We start from the raw sequence: 12,591 nt of genomic DNA, 5'->3' as shown, positions 1-12,591 counted from the left end.
CATTGAGCCATTAAACATTGTTCTTATGATGTTTTTCTACAGAAGATAAACCCTTAATTGCTTCCAAACACTTCAAATATAGTCTGTGTTAGCAAATGCAGGGCTACACTGTATGACAACGCTTCAGATGACGGTTCTGTAGCCTACAGCTAATCAATCTGTCAGATTCTGGAGGGCATTACAGGTCTAAAGAAAATGATAAATGATAACTTAGCCTTACACATGTCTAAAGTGTGGAAAGAGTTTCGGTGTGAAACAACACCTTAAAGTCCATATCAGATTTCACACCGGAGCGAAGCCTTATGTCTGCCGACAGTGAGGAAAGAGTTACACTCAAGGACAGTGTCTTTAAAAACACATGACAACTTACTCTGGAAAGAAGGCTTACACTTGCACGCAGTGTGGTAAATCATTTTCATCTATGCACCACCTTAATTTTCACACAAGGACTCACACTGGAGAGAAGCCGTTTTCATGTGGTCAATGTAGAACGAAATTCAAGCAGAGGATTGAGGATCTCAGAGATCACATGAAGGTGCCAGTTTTGTATTGTATTTTTTGGAGGTTCTTTTGAAATAGATTTTTTAGTTTACCTGTATGTTGTGACATTGTTTCAAATAGATCATTTTTGTTGTTCAATTTAATATATTTCTTGCAGTTCGAAGCATCAAGTGTCTTGTATTTATCTTCCTTTTTAATTTTTCTTAGATTGTCTCCTTTAACCATTTGGCATTGTTGGCTTAAATAGTCCTTGCATGAATTGCCCAGTTAGGACCAACACAAGATGCTTACAGAGCCCAAATGGGTCTGACATGAATTACCCAGTTAAGACCCTTTACAGGTCCCCCTAAAAATCACAGCTGGCCCTGAAGTGGATTCCGGGTGCAAGCCTACTTTAAACTGCTTTAGACTGGTGGGGCCCAAACGGGTCTGACACAAATTGCCTGGTTAAGACCCAGATAAGACCCTTACAGATCCTACTTAAAACCCACCTGGGCATCCAAGACTGGCCCCAATATGGATCCTGGGTGCAAACCCACTTTAAACCCCTTCAGATTGGTGGGCCCCAAATGGGTCTGACATGTATTGCCTGGTTAAGACCCACATAAGACCCTTACAGATCCCACTTAAAACCCGTCTGGGCATCAATGGTTGGCCCCCATGTGGATCCCGGGTGCAAGCCCATTTTAAACCCTTTAAGCAGGTGGGGCCCAAATGGTTCTTTCATGAATTGCCCGGTAAAGACCCACATAAGACCCTTTGAGATCCCATTTAAAACCCATCGGGGCATCCACGGCTGGCCCCCATGTGGATCCCGGGTGCAAGCCCACTTTAAACCCCTTTGGGCAGGTGGGGCCAAAATGGGTTTGGCATGCATTGCCCAGTTAGGACCCATGCAGTACCCTTACAGGTCCCACTTAAAACCCGTCTGGGCATCAATGGTTGGCCCCCATGTGGATCCCGGGTGCAAGCCCATTTTAAACCCTTTAAGCAGGTGGGGCCCAAATGGTTCTTTCATGAATTGCCCGGTAAAGACCCACATAAGACCCTTAGAGATCCTATTTAAAACCCATCGGGGCATCCACGGCTGGCCCCCATGTGGATCCCGGGTGCAAGCCCACTTTAAACCCCTTTGGGCAGGTGGGGCCAAAATGGGTTTGGCATGCATTGCCCAGTTAGGACCCATGCAGTACCCTGACAGATCCCACTTTTAGTACGTCTGGGCTTCCATGGCTGGCCCCAATGTGTATCCCGGGTGCAAGCCCAAAAATGGGGCCCACATTTGCTGCCCACGAAGCCCTCATCTGGGCCCCACATGTCATTGCTGGCTGGGTAAAATAGGTTACATGTACATTTCATCAAGTGAGAATGACATCGACTGAAACTTTCTGTCGTACACCACATCCTACCCTTTTAGCAGTGGAAATGCAAACCTGATAAAGGTGACCCGTACTGTACCGTATTGTACCACTCAGTGGAAATGGGCCAAAATTGTTTTCAGATATCTTCATAGTAGGTTTATAGTTTTGGTAAGTTAAAAAAAGACATCTTCAGAAATGGTTTTATAAGCTCATATATGACTCCATAAAATACCCCTAGAATTAGAAGGACCACAATTGACCATATATGGATTGCGTCATGAATATTAATGAGCTCCACACTGACGTGCAGTTCTCTCTGTCACTGCATGATGTACGCTGATCTCAGAGCTGCATATGAGTCTGTTCTCTTGATGACATCAGGTCCGGATGAACGACCAAAAGTAGTCGTACATGCAAATACAAAGGGCATGGCCTGTGACCTTTGTCACAGTTTGGTTTGTGTTCTGATTGGCCTGTTGTCCACCAGGGTTTGACACATGGATTTTTTTATGAGAACGAGGAAACGGTGGTATCTGAGCCTCACAGTATGTCTATTTCCATATACTGATCTCTTACTATTAGACTATGCCTAGATGTACCCAGATTTTCTTTATAGGGCACCTTTTAAGAGCAGCAGTGGTGTAAAATAAAAAGTTACAAATACTCAAATTACTATAATTGAGTTGTTTATCTTAAGAATTAAACTTTACCAAGTGTTAATATGTACTTTTACTTGAGTACATATTTAGTGCCGTATCTGTACTTTTACTGCACTATTTCCTTCATACTGCATTTGCTACTACCTAAATATGTTTTATTTTTCTGGACGAGCTGTGCTGCTCAAGCTTAGTTTGCAGCGCCACCTGCTGGACACTCATAGCCTGTTAGTCTATGGCGTTATTTAAATTATAAAGTAGACAGCGCATTCATCTGAGTATGCAAATCTCTTTGCTCTCATGCCAATTTCCTCTAATCATGCACAAATTTTCTCACGTGCCCTCAAATATTCAGTACTCAAGTGCGAATTGTCTGCTCTTGCTCAGTGAGATGATGTGAACTCACAATTTGTGTTGAGTTCCCTCTTCCTTTCCTGCTTTTGCTTTCCAGAGATCCTCCTTCTAAATGATTTATCCCAAGAATGTTGGTAAACTATTTATTAACAATGAAATGTTAGCATGTTTTGTAAACCCTACTGAAAAAAACTGCTTAAACCAGCCTAAGCTGGTTGGCTGGTTTTAGCTGGTCGACCAGCCTAGTTTCAGAGGGGTTTTGGCCATTTCCAGGCTGGTTTTCAGCCATTTCCAGCCTGGTCTTAGCTGGTCAAGCTGAGAGATGACCAGCTAAAACCAGCTTGACCAGCCTGGTTTAAGCTGGACATAGCTGGATTTGGCTGGTCTCCCAGCCTACCTAGGCTGGTCAAGCTGGTTTTAGCTGGTCATCTCCCAGCTTGACCAGCGAAGACCAGGCTGGAAATGGATGGAAACCAGCCTGAAAGTGGCCAAAACCCCTCTAAAACCAGCCATGCAGCCTAGGCTGGTTGAAGCTGGTTTTTTCAGCAGGGAAGTGTTGTAAATTTTGGTCAAAAATTAAACCAATGGCTGCTGTTGTCATGACATTCAGTCAGCCAATAATTGGACGACACACTTCTTCACCGCAGTGTGCATTTAAATAGGCGAGGATGTCGTTTTCCAGAAAAGAAAAGTTGAGTTTTTAAAGATGATTCGAGTTCGAGTTGTGTTCATTTCACCTCCAGTCAGGCACAATGCTCTTCTGTTTGATTAGTAATTAGTTTGATTAGCATTGAAACTTACTCAAATAACAAAAGAAAAGGCCATGATCTCACAAAAAGCCTATAATAATCACTCAAGAAATGATTTTAAATGTAGAACTGTGTAAAAAAACTATTAGTGACAACTAATTTTCTGTAATTACTTTATCATACATGTATTCTGTCATTGTTGTAATGAAAAACCTATCTATATTTATTTAGGTTTAAACAAGAGGTGTTTGTGCCGCACATCATAGAAGACAATGCTAGCATCTGTTCAATTTAAATATAGAAAAGGTCAATACATGTTTTTTGTATACCAAGATGGTATTTTTTTCTTTTTGAGAATTTCAAATACTTTGTAATTTCGTATTATTTACTGAGAATACTTAAAATGGTATTGGAGACTTTATAGCTAATCCCCTAGAAGTAATTGTCTTACTATATCTTCACTAATGTGCATCTATACAGCGCATTCATACATCAAAAGCGCTTTACAATCGTGTGAGGGTGTCTCCCCCTATTTTTTACAGTCTTATGATCTCTCCACACATTTACCAGTGTGCAGCGTCCACCTAGATGTGTGACTTTTATCTTGTCATTGTCGCGTGACGTCACAAATCTGCGTCGCGTTCCTGTGTCTGCAGTCTATGAAAAAGGTTTGTGCCATTTTTAGGGTTTATAAAATGAGAGAAACATTCAGTCGATGTTACAGATGCCTTTACAAGACTTTTTGTTAGACATTTGTCATTAATTGTAGCACTGTAACAATTGCTGTATAAAGTATAAAGCGGACGTGAGTGGCGGAATAAACGCGTCTCGTTTCTGTCTCTGTATCGTGAATCTGTTAGTAAACATGAATTCAGCCACTGACGAGTAGACGTGAGACGACGGAGCTTGTCAAAACTCCGAGTCAATTGAATCGTTTGTTTCTCAAAATGATTCAGTTCGTTTTCGAGTCACTGCGCGCTGACGTCACCTGCTGGTTAAAACAATGTAAATACATCGAAAACGACGATGTTAACATCACAATTAGTTCTACAGCCCAACTGCAAATGTTTTAAAAATGGAACAATAATCATAAACACAGGTATTTACATTACACAGCTGTATAATGTAAATACCTGTGTTATTCTTAAACCAGCCTAGGCTGGTTAGCTGGTTGACCAGCCTGGTTTTAGATGGGTTTTGGCCACTTCCAGGCTGGTTCCCAGCCATTTCCCGCCTGGTCTTAGCTGGTCAGGCTGGGAAATGACCAGCCAATGTCCAGCTTAAACCAGGCTGGTCCAGCTGGTTTTAGCTGGTTATTTTCCAGCCTGACCAGCTAAGTTTTGAGCCATATGTAAATTAATCTGTAGTAATTCTATAGTGGCTGTGATTATAAGACAACAACTACAATAGTAATATAAACAAAACTACTCTACGATTTGCTAAGTGTTTTATGACTATATTTACTGTAGTAAAAACTACAATACACTACAGTATTTATTGCAGTTTATATTTAATACTATAGTGTGCCTGAACATTCATTACTGGAGTTGTAAATACACTACAGCGTTTTCCATGTAAGTGTAGAGAGTAATTTACTGTGTTTTTAATCTGCTCAGGCGATCCAAGCTCCCTCAGCAATGCACTGAATGGAAAACTAGAGAGCTGATTGAGATGGCGTTTATTAAAGAGGAGAGTGAAGACTTGACGATTGAAACATTTACAGTCAAACAGGAAGATCCAGAGGAACAGACAGGTTAGTTTTTTACTCAAAGATCAACTCACTCGTTTCATTAAATGTCTGCTTTTTGCGTACTCGACCATGAAACTGTTACTGCTGTTACTCGCCTTTGGGGGCTGGCTCCAGGAACTGCAGATGTTGACTGATTGCAATGGTAAATTGTCTAATTTTTAAAAAAAGGTTTATTTTTGGCCATTTGCCTTTATTAAGTTGATGGGACAGTATTTTAGACAGGCAGGGGCGCCGCTGGGGGGAACGATTCGAAGGGCCCATACATTTAGGGGGCCCCCAGAGACGCCCTGAAGTGCTCCTGCACCATGTGTCAGCGCACTAACCACTAGGCTATTGTGCCAACATTGTCTAAGTTTACAGCTGATAAAAACATGTTTGCAGCCTGGTACAAAAGATGCCCCCCCGCTCTTGACTTGCATAAGCGTTCTCCCCCAACCCGCGATCACCATCCACCCCCAACAGTTTTTACTGCAAATGTCACATCCATAACGCTGGAATTGCTCATATATATATATTTTCTTTTCGGCTTAGTCCCTTTATTAATCTGGGGTCACCACAGCGGAATGAACTGCCAACTTATCCAGTATATATTTAATGCAGCAGATGGCCTTCCATCTGCAACCCATCTCTGAGAAACATCCATACTCTCCAGTACCATCTCTCAGGACCTGAAGTGGGAGACTCACATTGACTCCATTGTCAAAAAAGCTCAACAGAGGCTGTACTTTCTTCGTCAGCTGAGGAAGTTTAACCTCCCAAAGGAGCTGCTGCAACAGTTCTACACCTCCATCATTGAATCAGTCATCTGCACATCAATAACTGTCTGGTTCAGCTCAGCTACTAAATACAATCTCCAAAGACTACGTCGAATAGTTCGGACTGCTGAGCGAATCACTGGTTCAACCCTTCCTACTCCCCAAGAACTCTGGACCCCTCACACCCAGCACACTGCCTCTTTGAACTTTTACCTTCTGGTCGACGCTACAGAGCACTGCGCACCAGAACAGCCCGACACAGAAACAGTTTCTTCCCTCCATCTCATGAACACTTGATGATAATAATTGTGGAACCAACATCACTACTTGCCATACACACTTTACATGCCAATTTGCACATAACAGCTGCACATATAACGTTGTATATAGTAATAAACACGTACATACACTTGTCAATTTGTATATTTGCACTCACTACTTACTTCTATTTTTTTTTAAATATATTTATTATCTGTTTTTTGTCCTGTCTCTAATCCTGTTGCACTGTAGGAGCTCTGTCACGAAAACAAATTCCCCGTATGTGTGAACATACCTGGCAATAAAGCTCTTTCTGATTCTGATACACACTCATTCACACACATACACTACTATACACTGGGGGAAACCGGAGCACCCGGAGGAAACCCACGCGAACACGAGGCACACATGCAAACTCCATATAGAAATGCCAACTGACCCAGCTGGGGCTCGAACCAGCGACCTTTTTTCTGTGAGGCGACCCACTGCGCCACCATGTTGCTAGTGAAGAGATTTTGAAAATTAAAAAAGATGTAAGGATGACGCCAGAATGGCTTTTAGGTTTCTTTTCTTGTGCATCCCAGCCACTAGCTCCCCATCTGACAGAGTTTTTTTTAGCATAGGGGATAATGTTGTTATCCAACTTCACAATTTGTAATTGCACCAATACAAGTGTATATACATGTGTGTTGCTTTGCGCAATTAAATTTGAGCTTAACTTGTATTTTTTTCTGTTTAGAGCTAATGGTGCTGAAAGAAGAGATTGAAGACCGGAATGAAATGGAAGAGAATCAGTTTGAGAAACACCAAGATTTAAAGACTGATGAGACAAAAAGGACTTCACCACATAAAATAGCTCAGAAAACCAAATCTAAAGGTGATTTTACCTGCTGTCAATGTGGGAAAAGTTTTACTCTAAAACACAACCTTGAAGCCCACATGAGAATTCACACCGGAGAGAAACCTTTCTCGTGTGATCAGTGTGGAAAGAGTTTCACTCAAAAATCTAAAATTAAAGTCCACATGAGAGTTCACACCAGAGAGAGGCCTTACACGTGTCCTGAGTGTGGAAAGAGTTTCAGGCAAAAACAACACCTTAAACTCCATATCAGAATTCACACAGGGGAGAAGCCTTTTGCCTGCCAACAGTGTGGGAACAGTTTTACTCAAATACAAGCCCTTCAAAACCACATGGGGATTCACACCAGAGAGAAGCCTTACATTTGCACACAGTGTGGTAAAAACTTTAAATGTAAAAGCTACCTTGATTCTCACGTCAGGACTCACACTGGAGAGAAGCCGTATAAATGTGTTCAGTGTGGAAAGAGTTACAAGCAGAGAGCCAATCTTAGCCATCACATGAAGCGCCACTCTAGAGAACAGGGGTGAGTATCCAAAGACTTTGCTTAAGCATGTGGTTTCTAGAAATAAACCCTTTTCACATCACAAGTTGTCATATTTGGGTGAACTTAGTATGCAGTGAATGGGAGATTTGCTCAAACAGGCGGTATGGTGGCTCAGTGATTAGCACTGTCGCCTCACAGCAAGAAGGTTGCTGGTTCGAACCCCGCCTGGTCCACTTGGCATTTCTTCGTGGAGTTTGCATGTTCTCCCTGTGTTCGTATGGGTTTCCTCCAGGGGGTCCGGTTTCCCTCACAGTCCAAACACATGCGCTATTCACCTTATTCTCCGCGTACGAGTGGGCGCAGCCATTTGAATCATTTTGGCTCGAGACTTCCGGTCTCATTCACTTCCATTCATTTTTAAACGTTAAAAACAGCTCGTTTTGCTGCTTGGTGTTACCAAGTGATATTTTCTTATTATACTATTGTACTTAGTCTGTATTGTCATGTAAACACTTATTTGTAGAGTAAGTAGTTTGACCGTTTTCTGCCGTTTATTATTCCTAGTCATTTCTCACATAGGCAGCTGAATCGGAAGTTCTAAAACAATCGCAAAAACGCACGCACTTCCTCATTGAAGAGTAGGGTCAATAGGGGAATTGGGTAAACAAAATTGGCCATAGTGTGTGTGTGTGTGTGTGTGTGTGTGTGTGTGAATGTGAGTATGTATGGGTGTTTACCAGTAATGAGTTGCGGCTGGAAGGGCATCCACTGCATGAAATGTATGCTGGAATAGTTGGTAGTTCATTCTGCTGTGGCGACCCCTGAAAAATAAGGGATTATTCACTGAAGGAAAATGAATGGATTTGCTCAAACAACCAAAAATAAGAATAGTGTGGCCGCATTAGAAACAGCTTGCAAAAGCACTTTTTTTTGTAATCTGATGCAAAGATGATATGATACAAAACATTGCTTTATAAATTTACAAAAACAATCCGAGGCCATGGTGCTCCTCCAGAAAAAGGTGGTTTGCCATCTCCAGGTTGGAGGAAAGTCCTTACCCTAGGTGGAGGAGTTCAGTTATCTTGGGGTTTTGTTCAGGAGTGAGGGAAGGATGGAACGTGAGATTGACAGGTGGATTGGTGCAGCAGCAGCAGTAATGCGGCCGATGTATCGGTCCGTTGTGGTAAAGAAGGAGCTGAGCCGAAAGGCAAAGCTCTCGATTTACCAGTCAATCTACATTCCTACTCTCACCTATGGTCATGACCGAAAGGACAAGATCTTGGATACAAGCGGCCTAAATGAGATTCCTTCTCAGGGTGGCAGGGCGCACCCTTATAGATAGGGTGAGGAGCTCTGTCACCCGGGAGGAGCTCGAAGTGCAGCCGCTGCTCCTCCACATTGAGAAAAGTCAGCTGAGGGGGCTCGGGCAGATGCCTTCTGGACACCTACCTAGGCAGGTGTTCCAGGCATGTCCCCCCAGACCTCGGGAAAGACCCAGGACACACTGGAGGGACTATGTCTCTCGGCTGGCCTGGGAACGCTTCGGGATGCCCCCAAAGGAGCTGGAGGAAGTGTCTAGGGAGAGGGAAGTCTGGGGTTCTCTCCTAAGATTGCTGCCCCCGCAACCCGGCCTCGGTAAAGGAGATGAAAATGAATGAATGAAACTCAAGACATAGAAACCCCACTGTCAGCTAGCATTTCAGAAGTGTTATTGTCATCAACACAAACAGAATGCTTCAATATAAACACATGGCTATGTGCAAAGCCTGCGCTGTGGGTTCTCGACACTCACCCGACGCATCGAGAGGGTGATGTCTCATTTAAATGGCCATCAGCATGTTAAATCCTACAAAGTTATAAAATTTAAGATTCATTCATGCATTTTCAACCACTTTTCAGGGGCCAGGGCACAGGGGCAGCAGTTTTAGGAGGCAACCCCAGACTTCCCTCTCCCTGGACACTTCTTTTAGCTCCTCTGGGGGGATCCCGAGGTGTTCCCAGGCCAGCTGAAAGACAGTCCCTCCAGCGTGTCCTGGGTCTTTCCTGAGGCCTCCTCCCGGTGGGATGTGCCTGGAACACCTCCCTAGGTAGGCGTCCAGGAGGCATCCGAAACAGATGCCCGAGCCCCCTCAGCTGACTTTTCTCAATGTGGAGGAGCAGCGGCTGCACTTCGAGCTCCTCCCGGGTGACAGAGCTCCTCACCCTATCTGTAGGGGTGCATCCTGCCACCCTGCGAAGAAAACTCATTTCGCCCGCTTGCATCCGAGATCTTGTATTGTGTCCTTTCGGTTATGACCCAAAGCTCATGACCATAGGTCCGAGTAGGAATGTAGATTGACCGGTAAATTGAGAACTTTGCATGCATGCAAAGCTAACTTACAGTAGAAGTAGCTCAAACTCACACCCATTTAAGGAAAAAGGAAGGCATCTTTTTGTGTTTACTTTATGAAAAAGATCATAAAGTAAACACAACATAATAGAATCCATCTGGAGCTCCAGCAAGGTACTCTTCTTAAACAGTCATGCCACCAGGGTAGCTCCCCCTATATGACTCCGTCCACACTCATCGATAATACCAAACTGACCAATCACAGCTCTTTGAGTTATTCATCGCTGCCTCATGTAGTTTTATTGAGAGGTGCGCATCAGAGTTTGCGGCAGGCTACAGCCAAGGTTATGAGACCGCCACATTGAACACTGACTTGAAAAACTGCTTTCATGAAAAGCGTCTATAATCAATCAAGTGATACTTTTTAAATGTAGAACGTGGTAACAACTAATTTTCCGTAGTTACTTTACTATACATATTTTTACAATACATATAAAAGACCCCTGTTGTGAAACCCTGAACTACGGTTTTTGAGATTTAAGCATCATAGAAGAGGTTTTTGAAATCTACACCAAGTTGTAAACAACCTCCACAGTATTTCAGTCTCTATTATAACAACACAAATGAAAGTCAAATGCAAGTCATCAGTCTTTAACGAGAATCTGCTTTGTTTTAATTATTCTCTACAGCAAGTGTGTGTCAGCTGATCTTCCACTCTCACTTCCTGGATATCATCAGGCCTCGTCTGAACTTCCTCAGAGCATCGGTCAGGGTGTTTCACCTGATGGAAACATTGAGCCAAAGCAGATCTCATTCCCCATCTTTCTATATCAGTCTACCAGCTAACAGCAACATTTAAAAAAGGAATCAGCTCAAAACTTGCTCAGACACCGGTGAGTGTCTAAAATATGAACTGAATGTGAACTGATGTGGATTCTGATCCCCATATGAGGGAGAAATATAATGACATGTGATCCATGACAGTTACCTTCTGTCTCGTAAGTCTACAAAATGTTTATGAATATACCAGAGTTGGCTTGATTAGCTTACAACAACACGAACAAGAATATAAATTCATCTAAAGTGGACTACTAAAGCCTGGTTTATACTTCTGCGCCAAGTGATCGGCGTGACCTACGGCGCAAGCCCTGCACGCAGCCGTGCAATTATACTTCTGTGCGCTGTTTCTGTTGCTCTGCAATACACTTCTGAAGTGCTAGCTGGCAGTAGGTGTCTATGTTTCTCTGTGTCGAGTTCCTTCGCTGGTATTTTGTTTCTTCTGAATGCTTCCTTGATGTACAAGTGGCTCAAATTCGCTCATTTGAGGTGGGAACTGGCGGACGTGAAACAACTTTTATCATAAGGTAAACCCAAAACAACAGTCTCCATCCGGAGCTCCTTCATGGGACTCCACACTTGTAAACACCCGCTGCATCATGCTCGTGCGGCTCTCACCTCTGCCCACACTTGTCAGCGCTATCAAGCCGACCAATCACAGAGCTTTCGCTACGCGTACGCGTTAAATTTTTTGAGATGTGCGCGTCAGCGACGGCCACGGGCTATGCATCCACCATACCTGCCAACACTCCCGTTTTTCCCGGAGTCTCCCGTATTTCAGACCCATCTCCCAATTTGTTCTGTCTCCCGGAAAACTTTTCGAAACACTGCACCGAATCCGAAACACCCAGGTCATGTGACTGAAGTGTTTCGAAACACCTGGTCACGTGACTTAAGCGATTCAAACCATCGGTCAGTTCAGAAGCGTTTCGAGACCTGGCGAATCTGCGTTTGACTGACAGGGCCAGAAAACACTTCCGTCTCATATAGCATAGTGGAGCGTGCGTGTGCACGTTGTTTCTGCGTTTCATATGACTTTTGGGTTCGAATCCTGACTTGTTACTGTTTTATGGTGTAGTCTAGATAGGATATAGCTGTGGATACGCCATCAATTAGGCATCATTTTTGTAACACTGTAAAACAATAATTATTATTTTTACAATACTGTGATGGTTGGATTTAGGGTTTGGGTAGACGTTAATAAAATAAAATAAATGGGAAATTTAATTAATAATATAAATAATTCTTGTTAACTTCCGGCCACAACCGTATCTGATCTAGCAACAACCCTGTTTTTGACCAAAACAAGACATATTTTTTGACAAAGTGTTCTTTTGGATGTCAGATCAATGTTTAAACAACGAAGCATTTCAAAATAGCTGTATCAGCATGGAGTCGAACCCACTATCCCTGTATGGTAGTCTGGAACCCTCACCACTCCACTAAATCACTTGAAGGTTCAACTCTGCAAAGTGGGGTTTAATACCCCACTGTTCTACTGGTCTTTGCTGAAGTTGTGCAACACATAAAAATTACCACTAGGTGTCACTGTAGAGTGGGGTTTCGAAGCTTTGACATATTTGCTTTGACTGTTTTAGTGTTTCATGAAGCCTCGCTTTGCCCACCACTACCGGAATTTCACCCCCCCACCCATTCCTCAGCTTTTTGGGACAGTCTATAACACCCCCGGATCGC

The sequence above is a fragment of the Danio aesculapii genome, chromosome 4, assembly GCF_903798145.1.
Source record: "Danio aesculapii chromosome 4, fDanAes4.1, whole genome shotgun sequence".
Classification (NCBI taxonomy): Eukaryota; Metazoa; Chordata; class Actinopteri; order Cypriniformes; family Danionidae; genus Danio; species Danio aesculapii.
Note: the sequence above shows the minus strand (reverse complement) of the source record.